Genomic DNA, 18,276 nt, shown 5'->3' on the forward strand with positions numbered 1-18,276 from the left:
AACTGCACAGTCCCAGTGAAAGATTTTTTACAAACCATGAACAAAGTTATGTAATGTGTGTATTGTAGGTGAAGCCTGTAATAAGGTCTAGAAGTTTACCTGCTCACTTTGCACATATTGATTTGAGAGACACATCACCGCAAACTGAAGGACGTACAAATGGACATGTACCCATACCACTAACTCAGGAAGAAACAATGAAGCACCTGCTAACATTTTCATACGGATGTAAATGTTGAAGAGTATTTATCATTTTTCTCTTTCTATAAATTCTTGTTGCACCTTCAGGAACCTCACAACATAAGATAAGCTGTTCTTGATCATGTGCCTCAGCCGCTAAGCACGCAGGAGCAGAGAAGAAATATATTGCATACTGCATTTTCATTTGTTCATAATCTATGTGAACTACATCTGACAGCAGTGGGTATTCTCACAACACCTCTGACTCACGCAGTCACTGGAAAAACACTGGTTGTGCCATTAGGAGGAATCTTTTCGGGCTATGAGGCGTGGGGTATGGTTCTGTAAATCAGTGGTTCAGAGACCAAGATCCAATCTGAACAAAATATACACACACTCCATGTCGAGGGCATCAAATACTTTTCATAATAGAAGCAAATTTATCATGAAACTGAGGAGAAGGCCAGAGGAAGCTTGGGGATTTTAATTTTGCAAGGACAGCAGTCAAAGTCAGACTTGCAGAATCATACTGTAAAAGCAGACATGACTTCATTTACATATTCATCACATCCACTGTGCATTTTGCCAGAGGCCCTGTATCCCCCATGTGAAACTGCACAGTTTGAACTAATACTGCGGGGCACGCATTTAAAGTATCACTCCGGTACTATTGTGCAGAGCCGGAGTGATGATCTGAAACTGTTTCGTAGTGCAGTTTATATCAGCCCATCAGCGTGGTTGCATCATTACAGTGCAGGTAAACCACTGGTAATTCTAGCTGCAGACGCTGTGATTTGACTGAGATGACCAGAGGACTTAGGTTTGAGTCCTTCACCTACAGTCACTGTTTTCTGACGCAGCGTGGCTCCTTGTGATGTGAGGGAACTATTCTGTCCCACCCAAGATAACACATAGTATTGTGATACGATATTAAGTGTTTGTCTTCTCAAACTTTCTCTTCCTCTGTCACTGTTGGAAATCTTTTAACATGCGTATCAAGTCAAGGTTAGTCCCATCGTCGAGGGGCGAGTCCAGTGGAGTTGAATCGAATCACATCAAGCCTCTTTTTTGATGAACTGATCAGTTTTATCGTCGTACAGTGGTTTTAGATAAATGTGGCTTGAATGTAGTTAGTTAAGAGACTTCAAAGAGGCGCTTTGAAACGAGGCCATGAAAATGCCAGAGCGCTGGTGGAGCGGGCGTCTGTCCTTTAAAGTCTGCTCTTGGCTTCCTGGCTGCGTGTTAATGATGAACAGATAAAATATTCAACTGAGTGGCATTAGTCTGCATCTGTCTGCCTGTGCTCACCCCTCAGCACTCTGTGTACTCAGACATATGTGCGCACACACACACACACACACACACACACACACACACAAACACAAAGCACGAGTGTGTGCGTCCGCCTGTCTGCTCACCATCAGCGCACCGCAGAGAGTAAATAGAACTGATTGTGCTATTTTGCCTCCAAGTACAAGGGCTTTGGTTACGTGGTCTGCGGTTTTGAGCGTGTCCGAGTGCGAGGCAGCAGGCAGTGGGTCTTATCTAGGAGAGGGGAGAGTAAGGTTGTGTAATTATTTTCACTGGCTTTGATCCAGAGCAGCCTCTTCGAGACACCTGTTGGCCTCTGGCTCCATCTGAGGCCTGATAATTAGACCCACAACCACAAGAGTGGGACACACACTGGGCTGTACAGCACACACACAAACACATGCGCATGCATGCATACAAACGCTCATTCATGACCCACAATACTCCTTTAAAACTGGGAAAACTGCAAATGAAAACTTATTTATTTTATGTCTTATGCATAAGTAATCTGGTGTAACTTTCTGTGGATGGCTCCGCAGAGCAAGTGTCATGTTGTGCCAGTTAAAAGAGAGTCACAGGAGAAGTGACAGCCGTCGTCAGTCAGACTGCAGCTCTATGTCGTAGATTTAATTTCTCTGTGTTCCTCACTTCAATGTCTCACTGAGAGCCTCAAAGCAGCTGCGTCCCCACTGTCATTCAAACTGTGCAGACTTTCAAATGACATTGGCACTCCAAGTCGCTCCTGCCGCGCAAACGACAGCGACGGCTATTGATTGTGCCTCCTTTACAAGAAATGATTCTATTCAAATTTCATTTCAATTTGTGATTTCTTATTATTTTGTGTCGGACACAATGAGAAAAAAAAAAAAAACGGCCTGAAGGGAAACAAAGGAGGGTCAATAGGAAACTTTGCTTTAGAGAAGTGAATTCTTTTTAAAAAATAATTTGATGAGAAAGTAATTTCCTGACATGCCTTGTCTTGTCCTTTCATTTCAGTACATTCCCAAGGCTGCCTATTATTTTTCAAAGAACAGTGGAGCTTTGTGCCAGGATGAGCCAAAGAAATACAAAGAATACTTGGCCAGGACCAATATCTACAATAAGCCACACAAAATCCTTGTTTTCAGCGGCCAAGAACACAAGGTTCTTTGGCTAGGAACAATTTTGTTTGTTGAAATCAGCTCTGGTTTCTCATTGATTTTAATGATACATTTGATCTAAATAAATAGCAACAGAAATGCACCAGACAGCTCTCCTCTCTGTGATGTCAGACTCTTGATAACCACCTGCTACTAAACTACACACAACGTCCACAACTGTTTGATTTTATGATTATAAAACAACAATTTCTCATTGGATATTAAATGACTTTGAAATGCTGGTGGAAATGATTAAAATGGATTATTTGTCTATTGACAATGACAGACTGTATTTATGGTCCCACTGAATCACTTTAAATAATAATAGCCCATAGCAATGACTAATTAACCTAAACCCAACACATTTCTCCAAACAGATCTAACCTTTGTGAAAAACTTTGTAATATCTAAGAAACAAAGACGTGAAAAAATTAATCAGTGAAAATCTGTTTAGTGCATACACAGTGACACAGACCTGTCTGTGTGACTTACATATACGTCTTATTTTGAAAGGACTGTCATCCTACCTAAAAACTGGAAAGACAGACAGATGAAAACATTGGAAGTGATAACAAGGTTGTTTTTTTTGTTCAGTCTACCACATGATGCCTTTACAATACAATATTGTTATAATTTGTTGTTTACCCTTTGTTTAATTTCTGTTTAGCTCTGGTTTGAGGACGAGGATGTGCATGCAAGACAAATAATAAGTAATTTCTCTCACCTGCAGCTCAGAGCCGACTGACAGAGTAGAGAAAGGGATCCAGTCAGACACATCAGATCTCAGTTTCACAGTGTCAATTGTCTTTATTAGGATTAAGAAAAGCTTTTTTAGACTTCTACCAGTCACTTTGTGTTAGTTCCAGTTTTAGTTGGACATACTTTGATTTAAAAAGGAGATAGCATTGCCCCATGTTATGATCTCTCATCAAACAACAACTGCAGCCTTTCGTCCTGCACATGCTTCTTAATTTGATTAGAAACCTTGTTACTGTGTTCAGTACATGGGAATGAAATGAAAGCTTTCTGGAAATAGCATCCCTTCACATTTATATCAGTAGACCATAGACCTCACGCTCGGAGGAAGCAGAACAAGGTGACAGCATAATGTCTGACATATCAGCACCCAGTGAAGTGACTATATGTTGAACCTCGTAGCTGAGGTTTCCTGTTAACACAGCCAGCAGGCGTGGAGCAGCATTGGTATTCATTTTGAGTCTTGATTCTGTTCCTGCCAAGACCAATATTTACTACTCTTCAGATCATCTCATTTCAAATACCTTTGTAATGTCTACGTTTTTACTCACTATCTGCTACACTAAATACAGTCACTATCAATTTTGTCTGGCACTTGGTGCCGGGTGCAATGTACTTTGGCTTTATTAGAGCTTTTTCTTTGAAAACAACTGCTCGCTGCTGTTAAAAAAAAAAAAAAGAGGTTGATAGGAGTAGATTATTGTGGGGAGGAAAAAAATAAAATAATGAGCAAAAAAGAAGTTAGCTGTTAACTGTGGAGCTGAGGTGAACTGCAGAGCTGGATGGTGATTCTCACACGAGCCGTACCTTTCACATTACACAGTCATTTTGTTCCTTGTTAATCTAAAAATATTCATTAGTGCAGCTTAAAAGTTTTGCTTCTTTGTGTCGTCGCCAGCCTGCTCCTCGCTCCTCTCTGCAGATACAGCCGAGCACATTTTCCCCTGAGTCGGTCATTAGCCCGCACAAGCACTCCTCTAATTTTAACCCTCTTAACCTCACGAGGGCATCTGTGCTCATGCTGGAGGGTTGTAAGGAGATCCAGTCACCGCCGCACCCCTGGGCCTTGTCTACACTTTGCTCTGAAATGTCGTGGTTAAACCAAACACCTCTCCTGGGGGCTTTCTCCGAGTTTGGACCGTTTTTACTGCGCGTGTGTGCATGTCATCTTTACTAACTGCTCTCAAAAACCTCTCCAGCCCCTCTGAAAAATGCATGAATAAGAGTGCCACTGTATTGTTGGGAGGTATTACCTTTTAACCTGCGTACCGCACCATCTAACCCTTTAAATAGCTCAGATGAAACAGCACCAAGGGTCAAAACAAGCCTGTGTTGATTTGTTAAATCGGCAGAGGATAAAGTATCCTTGCTCTACTTTTACCTTAATGGATCACAAAACCTTTTAAAAGTTCACACTTGTCAGCCGGGGCTGTATAAGAAAACATTTTGCCTTTTAGCTTTCATGCTGTTCTGCCCATATTTTACACAGAGCTGATATTCCATACTAGCCTGCAACTGAAGTGAATGTTTCATATGGCTGAAATGTGTGAGTTTCCTTGAGCATCTGCCTGTAGGTGAACATAAAGAAGAAAAAAAAAAAAAAGCTAGATAAACATCTGAAAACCAAGCGAAACCTGTACACGACCTACAGTATGTGATTACAGGCAGACACGTGACCAGCCTCTAAACTTTCCCTGGCGCATTTGACTGTGCAGCTTTGCTCGACAAATAAGCCCACTTAGAGAAAACACAGCCTCGCATCAAACAACAACAACAAAAAAAAAAAACACAACATAAAAGCCAACAGCGTGGTATAAGGTGTGCAAATTAAGCGGCACCAGACAAATCCCGACATGAGAGGAAACCTGCACCAGCTCAAGGAGAGTGGAGCTCTTGTTCTTTCAGTTAATGGGGCGTTTCACACAAACCCACAAACAGGCCTCTTAGCCCGACGCTGGCTTGACTATTAAGACTATGTGATCTATCTGTGTGTATCAAACCTGCTTCCGATATTGAGAATGCTGAAAGGAAGCACGGTTCACAGCAGGACATGACAAGACTCTACAGCATAATGGGAACAAGAGCTTCCTGCTAACACCTGTGACAAATCCTGCTCAACTGAGAGGAACAGAAAGCCTCCGGATAGTGGAGAAGCACAGAAGAAGAATAAGAAAAAGGGAGACAGAGACAAGAAGAATGTTTTACCCAAAAAAAGTAGAAAGAAGCCATTTTAAATCCTGTCTTTTCCTCGTTCTGTTTATTCATGTAACCTAGTCATATTTTAATTCTGTGAAAATTTTGTGGGCTGTAAAATCGAATGTTGACTGCTCTCCTGTTTTTGCAGAATGAGGGTGTAACGCCATTTGTCCTAAACTTCAGTTTTGTTTCAAGTAGTTTATCACATATAGCCAGGTAGCTACTAAATCATTTATTTCTCCTTCGTGCCAAATGTTGCATCCTTGTTTCCCATGCTCTCCTTTCATTTCTTCTACACCAAAATACCAGTTACTACCTGATCCATCCAATTAGGTTACATCGCAAATCAGGAGCTGTGTTACACAATTAATGCTTTAAACTATGTCATATCTGCAAAAACAAGACAGTGAGAATAGAAGGAAAACACTTTGAGATAAAAGCTGCATGAACTCCTGAACTCTGTCTGACTTCAGAGCACCACGCAAATGAGGCCAGGAGCAGCACGGCCTGCATGGGTGAATGCTTGTCATCATCTCTGGAGTGGTGGAAGAGTATCAGGAGGAGGAAGAGGAGGAGGAGGACAGAGTTTGGTCCTAACAGCCATTAATCTACCCGTACTGCTCGGAGGTGACAAACAAGCAGCACTGTGGCACCGTCAGCGAGATCTTCACTGAGCAGATCACAGATACAGATATGTTTACAAATCGAAAAAGGAGAGGCAGACAGCAGAGCAACAAAATGATTCACTCAACGAGCATGTGCACTTACCTTGCATAACACGGCTGCACAAATGAAAAATAATGACAGTCACTACACAGGTTGACAGGTAGGAAGCACTGTGATGGTATTGTGACGGATGAGAGGGGGTAGACGGAGCTTGGGGAAAAGAGACAGGTAGCAGTACAGCACCCACGAGAGACAAGGGGGAAGGTGGGTGGAGGACAAGAGTAGTGAGTGACAGGGTGACACTGTCAGCTCCTCTGTGGCGCGCTCTTCAGGGGAGCCCTGGAGCGTGTTCTGTTAAGTAAACAGCTGCAGCGACGAGAGCTCCTCAAATATTAATAGGGAGCGACCCCCCCACCCCTCTCCCCTCTACTCACTACTTCAAACTGAAGTTCCCTGAAGTGGACCGCAGTCCTGCAGTTGGGAGCAGACATCTTAGCTTGCTGTAACACAGCAGAGGCCACCAGGGCCGCCCAGAGCACCCATGAGACCCAGATAGAGAACGGATGGAGCCTGAGACACAGAGAGGCCATCCCTACAGGCCCCTGTGTGGCTCATTATTATCGCTGCTGTCACAAGAAAAGATTTCAGACTGCTAATCAAAACATAGTAAAACACAGTTCATCCCCACCCTCTCCAACTTCCATCTGCGCCCATCAGACGGAGATGAATTATAAATGAAGGGGTGCTCGATCCGAGAGGATCGATACTAACAAGGTCCGAGTTAGCCATGACACAGTTGTTCCTCTCTGCTGTTACCTCGCGGCTGCCCACCACTCTCCGGTGGAGACAAACAGCAAACCCACCTCTTTAGTGAATGCTAAAAAGTTGAGTCAACAAAGCAGAATGTACTACTTTTACAGGTATGATTATGAAGTTATTAAAAAGGCGTACATTACCGACAAGGGAAGTGGTAAATGAACTAAATCTACTCAATTCTACCTCCTTTGATCGACCCACCACTCCCCAACACCCAACCCATCACCTCCCCGCTGACAGGCGGAGCTGGGGGAATTGGCTGAGGAGGAGTAATGGAGCTTGTCGGAGAGCTCGCTGCTTCACACCACTTAGCCTCTCGTCCAGCTAGGGTGGTTGGAGATGTAGGGATACAGGGGAAGGGGAGGGTGGGGAGAGGTGCTCCACTGATGGGGCTCCGCTGGGACCCAGAGCAGACTCCTCACCACCCAAACATTTCTCCTCACATCAGTCACGCCATGCAGGCAGAGAAGCGTGCAGCAGCTCCCAACCACCGCCTTTCATTCTTTCCTTCGTTAAGCTGCCCAGTCGTGGCTCGCCTTGGGGGGGTACGGTGCCCTCTTCACACACTCCTGCTGGGCGAACATGGTGTCCTGCTTCATCAATAATTCCTAGGGTCAATCGTTTCAATAAGGACGACTGTGCTCTCGGCTGCAGCCTGAGCGGTGGCAGTGGCATTGTTTCAAGAAGCAGAAGCACAAATCAGACCATGGCTGTGATGTTTTTAATCTCAGAAACTGTAAGAGATAAAAAGACGTTGTAATATATGACACTGAAATAATAATAGGTTTTAGGTACTAATCATGCATCTCTGGGTTCATTGTTATTAATTCAGATATGTCTGATGTGTCAAATGTACTGTACGTCATCCATTTGTAAAATAATTCAATATTTTTGGTGACTCATCTTGAACAATCATATATATATATATTTGGGGCAATAAACTAATCCTTCCAAGCATGTGGGTTGTATTGGCTCTTAGCAATGTCCTGAGTCAAAGGTGTATGTTTACCGGCTTTGTAGGAAACATATCCAACAAATATGGCTGAGATCTAATTTAATCACTCACATACAAAAAGAAGATAAAAAAAATTGTCTGAATGTGAGCTCGACACGTACGGCCCCCTTTCCCACAAGTCCCTATATTTATATGTAACACAAAAATCATCATTATCAGTGTTTTTGTGATGTGCCACCTCTTCAGTCCTGGTGTCACTTCCACGCTTGTCATCGCTCTCTTACACGTAGCTCCTGCAGCTAAATACGGTCTCTCATGGAGCCTTTCTTTCAGTGGTCTTCTAAAAACACACAAAATCTCGGCACACGTGAAAGTGCCACAGGCGCAGCACAGGAAAAACTGAAGACAGAAACATGAAAACACTCCCACACACCACGCTCACTTAGGCTGTAATATTCATTCACAGTGTTCGGCCTGTTTGACTCTTAACGTTTCTGGGTCCTTTTCTGTTTTTTCTCTAGTGAACATTTAGGGACCATTCTTAGATTCATTAGGAAGATGAAAGCAGAATTGCATCAATTATTAACTTGTTAGTTTACAAAAAATGTAGCAGCAGAGCGGCACAGACAGGTTACTTTTGTTACTGTCATCTTAGCTTCTTTATCCTCACGCCAGCACTTTCTTCATTTGTTACATGTGAATGAAGTCACTTTGAACTTCTTACTCATTTTCATGGACTCAGTATGCTGACATTTTTACCACTAAGGCTTATTGGGTTGGTATTTGTCAAAGGCAACACCTAAATATGACTATTGTTGCTAACACATTTCTAGATTGAGGTTTTTTCAATGTCATATTGCTATCCAAGCATAAAGAGTACATCTTGAGACATACCCGTGACTGAGATTATAAAATACTGTATAGTTGAGTTTCACTTTCTTTTGGATGATCTGCTGTGAAATTCATTTCCACTTCATGTTAACATTACAATAACTTGATAGTAATCCTTGACTTTGCAACCCTGTCTCTTAAAAATGTTCTTTTACAACAAAGCTACAAAGCGAGTTTAGTTTGAAGGTTAATAAACGAGTTGTGTGAAGTTACATTTCTGTTAAACCAGACTACAGTGTTGGAGGGCGTAACCAGAACCAGAAAAAAATAATTTAGTGGTGCTGTAGTCAGACAAACTGGATGTTGTATAGCAAGATCAAATATTTTGGTGCACAAAATAACATTTTCTGGGTACTTTGTCTTTTATTAATATGTTGAGTATTAATGTATTTGTGACTTTCCATTTACATTAAATGTCTCCATCATAACAGAACATAATCAGATTGCAATTACATTCCTTACTAAAATGTACTTGCTTCGGCACACGTTTCATTTGGTCCATTATTATTGTACAGTATCTGCTAAACATTAGCTTATTAGCTTTGTTGTTATACATTTAGTTCAGAGCTATTGCTCTGTAGTAATTTGCATAAAACTATATATTTAGTTAAATCCTAACATTTCTTATTTCTATACCAAAACCTGAAATTATAGCTTCACTCCAGCTGTCTGTGGTTAAGGTCAGTCCATGCAACTAGGAGTACTAATTATAAATGATGAAAACATGGTGAAATGTTAACCTCAACCTTCAGAGAAGATGCTTAGAGAGTACAGTACCAACTCTTGACGGCAAGAGGTCACTTGTCAGGAAAAGGGTAAACATGAGTCACTGTAGGTGTTTAAATACATGATAATTTCTTTCTGGTAAGGAGGACAGACAGTCTCCCACTTTCAGAACAAGTTAAATCTGATTAATTGTTGTTACATATTTATATTGCTGTAAATAAGCCATGAGGTCGTGAAGATGTGAGATCAGCCCTTCTGCCCTGCTCCACCCGCTGACATGCTTGTTATGTCTGCATGGCTGAGCATACGTTGTATAAGCGTTTCAATTTTTCATAGGTCAAAATGAAAAATGCATCTCTTTGAACCTTAAGTGCATGGTTGGAGCAGGAGGAAGAGGGCAAGTTGGCGAGGTCATGAGGTGAAGAAAGAGCTACGAAAACATAGACGGTGAGCAGAAATAAATGGGTCGCTCAGCGCTGTGGCAGTCTTCTAATCTTGCTATGCTGGGAAACTGGGTGCTGATATAATGAAACTACAGCCTGAATTAGGTTCAAGCTGCTTAGACCTGTGAGTGAAGTGACTGCAGAGTGCACTTTGCCAAAGCGGAGGATGCTTTTCATAAACAGAGAGACCTTGAAGATTAATTCTGGAGCAGGTGTCCCATGCCACGACCTGCCAAACATTGTGCACAAAGAGAAAGATTGACAAGCAAACACCTTCAGGTCTTGCTGGGGTTGCCCCCACCGAGCTGCACTCAAATAACTCCAGATTGAGGGACTGATAGCTTTGAGTAAAAGCAAGAGAGGGAACTTTACCAGCCACAGCACATCAGCTGTAAAGAATCACTCAGGCTCTAAATTTATACTGGCGATGGCCGCCCTGCAGCGAGGATAAATACAGACAGAGTCACATCTAAGAATTCTTCTCAATTTGAAATAATATGAAGACAAATGTGCACTTTCCATAACGTGCCCTGTAAATAGATGTGGCTGTTCAAATGTGGGTTTACATTTGCATTGATTTAGCTCAGAGAACCAACTTTGATTAAACTGAACCATGGGCATTTCTGAAAACCACATTTGTAGCATCCATTAAGCTGAAAAAACAAAAAAACACCTCATCTGATGTATGGAGACAGTGGGTGGTTCATGTAAAGGTGCTCATTAGTTCAGTGTGAGATGTGTTCATGTCAATACGCTGCCTTCGCTCTTCACCCACCGCTTCTCTTTCCACTCTTGTTCTCTTCTCTTCCTCTGCCCTCCTCTCCTCTCCTCTCCTCTCTCCTTCGTCCCGCCTGATGCACCACTCATCAGATGTTAAGGAAACAAAGACTCCTTCTCTCAGCTGGAGCTGGGAGGAGCTGTCAGTCCCTTCAGCTCTGTTTGATGATAGCATTTCAAATGACACTTTGATCCTCACTCCACACTGTTTGTTTTTCCTCTATGATGAAATTCAGCTCAAGAGGCGTGCAACAGGGCACATCATTAAAATGTGGCTCAAACGCGAAGAGCCACGCTCGTCCCTAGAAACCACTCATGACAATTTTTGTCACACTGGCATAAAGAACACGACAGGGTACGCTGCGTAGGAATTGTAAAGATGATAGAAATCATGTGTTCTCCCTGCAGATAGTACTCAGCTGAATCAAAACTGGGGTCTCTCTGCAAAGACTGAACGGGAATAAATGAATCTAATGAGGCAGATATGTCAGAGCTAAGTGTTGTCTCTGGTCTGGGAAGAGAAAACAGAAAATCCTGCCTTAAAGCTAAAGAAAGTAGTGGGTAAGCATGTTTGGAGATGTAACTACAGGTAAAAAACTTCCACTCACATCCACGAGAGGTTTTCTTTATAGAGTAAGACATCAGTGCTCACGTGAAAACATTCAAGGACACAAGATAGAAGAAGCTCCAAAGCAAAGATAACTAATCCTCCTCTCCACAGGTCTTTCCAGGGTGAATACAACCATAACACACAATGAACCAACTGTAAATCTCAGTGGAGAAATTAGCCTTTTGTTAAGGAATAATGGAGGAAATGTGGAAGATGAACAGTCCAAAATGGAAATGTGAACGAATCGGTTCTTTTCTTTCTGGGGTGATAATTCTGCTATTGAGGATTTTTGGAGGCACAGCTAAAATAATATGCAAATATCCACCCCATGGGGCGTCGACTGGCTGACATATTATCAGCAGAGAGACAGGCGTCGCATTTTTTGGGGGGGGTTTGAGTGTGGTCAAATCAAAAGACGGAAGCGCGATTAAGAAGGTGTACTGTGAAGCGCTGCGAGACAACAGGAGCACTTTAAACAGGATGCCAGCCCAGTTGGGAATAGGATGGCGAGGCCTCCTGTGGAGACAGGAGCGCCTGGCAACCCGCATAAAGCCCGGAGAGATAAGACAGACAGTCTGGAAATCCAAACAATGAAAAATGAAAACAAAGGGTTATGCGAATGAAGAAAAAGACAAATAATTCCTAGGATCAGCCTAAAGGATGACAACTAAGTCAATTACTCACCTGCTTTACAATGGTTTACTCAGAGTATAGCCTGGACCCAAGTTCCTGTGATACTTTAAGATGGAAGATCATCACAAATAATGTGTAAATATAAAGTTTTATGCAATAAATGATCTTAACAGCTTCATAAACATAGTGAATTGATACTGTGTATACTAACACACTATAAACATTACAAAAGCTGCCAGCAGCCTCACTTGAGTGCTGTATGTTTTCTGTCTTTGGCTCTGTCTACAGTCTCTATCATGAAACTAGTCCAGCTCTGTGTTTGTGAGATGAGATAACTACCACTGCAGCTGTCACTTTAAATTTTTTATTCAGTGAGAGGAAACGATAGTTTGTCTGTAATGACCGATGTTGCTAAAATACATTTGATCCACTGTACACCCGCTTACACCATTAAAATGTGGAGATGTTGTTGCCCCCTTTGCTCCTATAAAATGAAGAGCAGCAACGACACAGTAACGATGAGTCTGTAGCCTACAGCACGCAGACGAAAAAGCAAATCCACTCTGCAGACTGACATCACCCATGAGTAGAGGCAATTCATTGTTGGTTTAACTGTCTGTTTGTGGATTGTTAATTAAAATAGGATTCATTTAGAAAATGGTGAAAAGTTATTGACACTATGTGAATAATACAGCACGTGTGACATTGATTTCCTCCCCAGTCCATGAAAGTTTATCCGGATCCTCTTCAGGCCTTCTGTGTGCAGCCCAAATCTGTGGCCAGTGCCAGTGCATCAACTGCCAGTGTGTCTGATGAGTAAACCAGCCACTTGCCTCATACATACACTGTACATCGTTACCTTGACAAATAGCACCCTGACCCTATGTGTATGTGTATGTAAATACTAAACCTTGATTCTAAGCAGGAGAACACCATCATCTTCTCATCATCTCCAATAACCGTGTAAGCTCGTACATAGCATACAACTAATCTTAATACCACTGAATTTTCTTGGCTTGCATATCCGTGGCAGCTTTACAGTGCTTCCACTTTTCTAGTTTAATGTAAAAACATGAAAACAACAGGATTTACGAGTTACTGTCTGGAACTAGGGCTCCTGTCTGACACACATTGGGAAAATGTGACACACTAAAGGGAAAAGACACATTAGATTCACATGCAAACCACTTCTTCTTAATTCAGTGACAAGCAGCACCCAGACATCTACTTTGTATTTGCCTCTGGTGATTCACTGTGTAATCGGAGTCTTCACAAACAGCAGACTGGATAATGAGAGGAAGTAAGAAGAAGGTGCAGCATCACTTGTGCATTTGCTGTACCTGGATGCTTTATGCTTATACACCTCAAATCCCCTGCTCACGTTTCTTCCTCAGGCTCGTACATACACTGCTTTTTTTCCTTTGAGGCTCCAGAACACCAAGACAAACCAGACACCCTCAAACAGCCAACACGCTCCTCAGAGTTGCACTTCTTTATTAAGTATCAATCTGTGCAGCTGTTTGCCAGCCCAGCAGAGTGCTCAAAAAGTCCTGAAAATCTCATTACAAGCAAACAAATAAGCGACGCATAATGATAAAACGCAACAATTAAGTTAAAACCAAATTACGAGCTGATAGAAGAAGATGTGGTAATGGCTGGTATACCCCATCGTGTCTGGTAAACGATGCTCGAAGGATCCCATTGGACATAGCAGAACTGCCTTTTCCCATCATTAAGTTATTAGATTAGCCCGGGGCAGCAAGTAAACAACTTCAGACATCTTGCAGCAGGCATACATCCCACCAGTCCTCTCTGTTATTGGATTACTCTGGGAAACCTCTTCAGAAGACAAAATGACTGCATGGAGAGATCGAGGCAAGGGATTGATATTGGAAAGCAGATGATGGTTAGAACAGAGGACAGGCCTGCTCAGCCCAGACGCCTGGAGCATTTAGGATTGAGCGAATGGCTGAGGAGCAGGAGACAGGGAACGGATGCAGAGGGCAGTGAGGTCTGATTTTGAATATTGCCTGCTGGATGGAGAGGCAGCTTGAGCCTGCCAGGTTCTGCATCATCCACCTCCTGCCACATCTTGTTTGGGTTACTGCCACAGCAAATGTCCATTCAGCACTATTTGAGACAAATGAGGGCAAACTGCTTTCAAGGTCAACAACCACCTTCACCAGGGCCACAGGGGGTCTGCCATTCTAATTCCTTATACACTTAGAGTAATTAAAACCCATCCAGAAGAAGCAGGGGAAGTCGATAGAATTTTTTGAGACTGCTAATGAGATGCTAATTTGTTGGCCCGCTAGGAATGAGGTATGAGCAACTCAAGGACAGAAAAAGAAGATTTATTCACACTTTTGTTGAGTGAACTTTTTAAATTATGGCATGTGCATTTCTCCGTGTGCGTGTGTGTGTGTGTGTGTGTGTGTCCTCGGCGAGTGCACACCACAGGTTGCCCGGTGTCTTCATGTTTGATAAAAAGAGAGGAGCATCCTTTAAAGCTCCTTCCAAACTCCAGATCATTTACAGAGCGTCGCCCCTCTGAGCTCAGAGTAAAGTGGAGAAAGCTCCCCTGCCTCGCAGCATCGAGTGAAGCCACATACACATCGTCTTCATGCTCCCAGAAAGTAGTCCAAGTCAAACCTGTTTTCGAACACCCTGCTGTGCCAGCCTTATATGGACTCATTGAGTCATTCCAAGAGCACCAGGCTGGCTGTCCCACTTTTTTCAGCAGAAATCACATAGACTCACTGATATCTGCACACATGCACACTGAACAACTTTCCTCCCCACAAAGTTGACTTTATAAGCAATCGGGCCAATCCCATCCTCTCATGTTTATTAATTGGGTTTACTCTTTGGACTAGAGTGTAACTCCCTTCTGGGTTAAGTCTGTTCCTTGAGCTGCAGAGCAGCACCAAGCTGTACTGAAGCTGAGCGCACAGCTGTGTGGTCTTGTTCTCCTCACCAGCGCTGCACTCAGGAGAGAGCCTCATTTTCTCGTGTGTTGCTTTTACACAAACGCTGCACAACAACGAGTACTCGGCCTGCCACTCAGCCGCACGCATCATTTTTAAAAAGTTTAAATAAAAGCTTGTCTCATTAACAAAGGAGGCTAATCTAATTTCTAATCTGCAGGCTGTGACTCAGGATGAGCATCACAACAGTAGCAGCGCCGCTCTGAAGGACACATCGCATGGGAAATAACAACAATTAGAGCTGCCAATCACCCAAAATGCCAGAAGATGTTTTTAGATGAGTTTCTGCTTCGTCGGGCAGTTAAACAGGGGCTACAGATAGAGACGACGGGTGAGAGAGGGGGGGGGCAGGCATGATATGTGAACTATAATTATATTACAAACATCAAAGTGCAACTTAGTCAGCTGAGTCACAGACTTAGGACAAGATTGTGGAAACAGAAGAAGGTTAGTTAGTGAAGATACTCACATATTCACAGGCAGACTGTCTCTTTCAAACCTGTGAATTTGAAACTCTTCAGCTGAAAAAATGTTTCCCTCTCACAGGTAGAGAGGTTTTATGTTTTCAGCTTGTCTTTACATCCACACTGATTTTTTACACGCTCATCTCATTCCTATAAACACAGTGTTTAAGGTAGTTCTCTGGCACAAACATCCACTTGGACTGAAGGATGAACTGGTTAGATATTAGTGGTCAAAAGTCACTGCGATTTCAGGTTTGTCCTATTCTTACATCACTCTTACCTCTGTCCTCCCCCTCCACACTGACTCGAAGCTCTCCAATCAAGATCATGTGTTCAGTTATCTCCAGGCGGTTCAATGACACGCAGCTCACATGACGTTACATATCAGATTTACTGGACTCCATTTATTTACCAAACGAAATCATCAGCATGCGCAAGATCGGCTCCTCATTTGAAAAGATTTGATTTGAAGACGAGCATCCTGCACAGGTTCACAAAGACTCATTTTGAACTAAATTGACAACATCAGGCCGCTGAGCGCGAGGCAATCACAGCACGCGGGGGAAGATGGTGTTATGATCTCGCTAATGTGAATCAAAATGAAATCCAAGAGTCTGTCACACACATCAGAATGGATGCTGCAGTTTATCCATTACATGCTATTTCCCTAGTATACTATAAAGAGATCTGCTAAGGCTCATTAGATTGTCAAATGGTATATAAGACTTTCAGGGCAAGAGTCACGCACCATTAGAAATTCCTAATGCCTTACCTATTTCCTGGTATTGATCTTGAAGAACCCTAATGATAAAGCAACCTGTCATCATACTGCTTAAAAGACAAAAGACGGAGGGAGCCATTACTTTTTCTGTTGTTTGGAGAAGTTGACTTCAAAAGGGCTAAAACCTCTGGTGTAGTCTGAGGCTTGGGAAAGCAGAGCGGGGCAGGATGGAGCTAGAAGGAGAGGGGGATGCAGGGATAGAGAGAGCACTCTGAGATGGGAGATAGAAGAAGAGAGGAGAGGTGAAGCCCTTTGATCTCTCTGGCAGAAGCGAGCGAGGAAGAAAAGAGAAAGAGGGCTGCAAAGGAGATTGCAAACAAGGCATGCGCTCAATTCCCAACAGCACGAAAGCAGGAAAGGAAGAGACAGACGGAGAGAGAGAGAGAGAGAGAGAGACGGAAAGTCAAGAAGATTGAGGGAGACAGAGATGGAGAGAGAGGGTGACAGTGTCGGAGAGAAGACGGGAGAGAGGATGAAAATAAAAAATAAAGGGAAACAGATAAGACCAGGATGTTAAAAGGATTTCAGTCTGGTGGCTGTTTGGGGAGTTCTCTCAGGCCCTATGCTAAAGCAATTAGTATTGAACCCCTTCTAGGAAAGTGCAGCCAAACCACAGCAGCAGTCTCTAACATAGTTAGTGCGTAACAACCAAGTCAAGCGAACCCCACGGTCCCCATTAAACCTCGAGTTTTAATTGGCACGTCAGGATGGTGCTGTGTTTCACTACCCATGAGTGTGGGCTCTCAAAAAAAATAATAAGTTGGTGCAGTGACACATCCCACTTCAAGTGGAAACCCCAAGTTGGCCCAATGAGTCCACACATCCCACGTGAAGACGAAGAGTAAACACGGCTGGTGCAGTACACTGGAGGTCTGTGTAGCCAGATAACAAAAGCTTTAAAGCGGTAAATGTTCACAACAACTGTTGTTGCTGCACGGCTGCACTGTGAAAGAGAAGTCGAGTGGTCAGGGAGTTAGCTTGAAATCAGTTCTTAAACTTTTCAACCATCATTTCAAAAGTAGAAAGAGTTTGTTTTACACGAGCATGTGCTTGTAAATGTGAAAAAGAGAGTCTGACCCTTCTCTCGAAAACGTCCTGTCTCAGAGAGTCTGAGACCAACAAGACAACCACCACCTCCAGAGGCAGTAGCCATCAAACTTAAAACACACACACACACACTCCTCTTCATCCCGCGCTGTTTTCCAGTTCACATCAACATACAGCTTCTATCTACACTCTCTGATTCTGAGGTCGTTGTGACTTAAAAACAGACAATAATAAGACAATAAGGAAAATGGCAAAAAAAAAAAAACAAAAGAGAGAGAGTGAGAGAGAGAAGAGACAGCTGCAACTTAAAAACAGATCTTCCAACCCTTTTGATTACAATCAGGGATGATTACATTAAAGCAAATTCATTCAGCATGTGGTCCATTATGTCCCTGTGTAGGACCAGAGGAGACTTTATTTTGCCTTCAGAGCAGCGTCGGTTGTTTAAAGCAACAATTCAACAAGAAAGTACTGACTGGAGAGTGTTTTGCTGACTTTTCAATATCTGTTTCCACCGCTGTCAGGCTGCATAGCAGCATTCACGTCCAACAATTACCTGTCTTCTTTACCGCCATCATCTTGTTCTCAGCTCGGCTCAAGAGTCGAACCTCAGCATTCCCCAGGTTTGACACATTGTTCATATCACTGTTGCAGCGAGATGTTATTCTGAGTGCTTGTTCTAAGGCTTGAACCAGTCCCTCCAGTTGGTCCCTTCTGACCTCTCTCTCATCCACGAGTGGTTCCCAGGGCCACTGCTGACTGGCGCTTTTCACTCTGCGAATGACGGTCATCACAATCGCAGTGCACCAAAACCTCAGGGGCAGCAGCCACTTTCTGGAACCAACACATCTGGCACAGACACCAAAACCAAGTCTCTTCCAACTACACGTCTGTGCCA

At 43.0% G+C, this 18,276-nt stretch overlaps 1 protein-coding gene across 1 annotated transcript in view; it reads right to left on the reverse strand.

Moving 5' to 3' along the window:
* gpc3 (glypican 3) overlaps positions 1-18,276 on the reverse strand; it is an 85,979-nt gene that overhangs the window by 58,096 nt on the left and 9,607 nt on the right. The window lies entirely within an intron of this gene.

The sequence above is a fragment of the Anabas testudineus genome, chromosome 10 (assembly GCF_900324465.2).
Source record: "Anabas testudineus chromosome 10, fAnaTes1.2, whole genome shotgun sequence".
NCBI lineage: Eukaryota > Metazoa > Chordata > Actinopteri > Anabantiformes > Anabantidae > Anabas > Anabas testudineus.